At 47.8% G+C, this 1,262-nt stretch overlaps 1 pseudogene; it reads right to left on the bottom strand.

Moving 5' to 3' along the window:
- The window catches only part of LOC105552008, a 14,762-nt pseudogene that overhangs the window by 11,844 nt on the left and 1,656 nt on the right, over positions 1-1,262 (bottom strand).

Here is a 1,262-nt window from a genome sequence, read left to right as displayed (position 1 = left end):
AGAGGGAGGGAGGGAGGGGAAGGAAGGGAGAGAGGGAGGGAGGAAGGAAAGAAAAGAGAGAGAGAAGGAAGGAAGGAAGAGAGAAAGAAAAGGAAAGAAAGAAGGAAGAAAGAAAGAGAAAGAAAAGAAAGAAGGAAGGAAGGAAGGGAGAGAGAGGGAGAGAGGGAGGAAGGAAAGAAAGAAGGAAGGAAGGAAGAGAGAGAGAGGGAGAGAGGGAGGAAGGAAAGGAGGAAGGAAGGAAGGAAGGAGAGAAAGCAGAGGTGTGAGTTCCTGGGATGGTGTGTATTTAGAATGCAGAGCTTTAGGCCACTGGATGAGCAAGCCCTCTAGGTTGTTGTCCCTAAACCCTTTGGCAAATGTGGCAGGGCAGCTGGGGGAGGGACGACAACCAGCCTCCAGCACAGAGCTCCATTCAGGGATCCGCTGGGACCGTGTGGAGTGGGTGTCCGTTCCCCTTTGGATATCGTATGCATCTAAAGTTGAGCTTATGGCCAGGCACGGTAGCTCCTGCCTGTAACCCCAGCACTTTGGGAGGCTGAGGCGGGCAGATCACCTGAGTTTAGGAGTTTGAGACCAGCCTGGCCAACATGGTAAAACCCCGTCTCTGCTAAAAAATACAAAAATTAGCCAGGCATGGTGGCGGGTGCCTGTAATCCCAGCTACTCGGGAGACTGAGACGGGAGAATCCCTTGAACCGGGAGGCAAAGGTTGTGGTGAGCCGAGATCACGCCACTGCACTCCAGCCTGAGTGACAAGAGAGAAACTCCATCCAAAAAAAATTGGTATATATGTTTATTTCTCAGTTTGTGAAAATATCCTTAATTTATTGTCATCACAAACAAATTTCAATTCTGATTGCCAAGCAAAAAAAAAACAAACAGAAGATAATGTGCTTTGCAATGCAGTTTATGGTTCAGTTGCACACAGAAACACACAATATATGAAAAAATTACTAACTCAACTACAAGTATTAAATACTGAAATTAGTTAACAGTTTATTATAATTTACTTTATTTAACAATCTAGGGCTGGGTGCCGTGGCTCACGCCTGTAATCCCAGCACTTTGGGAGGCTGAGGCAAGTGGATCACCTGAGGTCAGGAGCTCGAGACCAGCCTGGCCAATATGGTGAAACCCCGTCTGTACTAAAAATACAAAAGTTAGCCAGGTATGGTGGCGGGTGCCTGTAATCCCAGCTACTAGGGAGTCTGAGGCAGGAGAATCACTTGAACCCGGGAAGCGCAGGTAGCAGTGAGCTGAGAT

The sequence above is a fragment of the Mandrillus leucophaeus genome, unplaced genomic scaffold (genome assembly GCF_000951045.1).
Source record: "Mandrillus leucophaeus isolate KB7577 unplaced genomic scaffold, Mleu.le_1.0 Scaffold54, whole genome shotgun sequence".
Taxonomy (NCBI): Eukaryota; Metazoa; Chordata; class Mammalia; order Primates; family Cercopithecidae; genus Mandrillus; species Mandrillus leucophaeus.
This window is presented reverse-complemented; position numbering and strand designations above follow the sequence as displayed.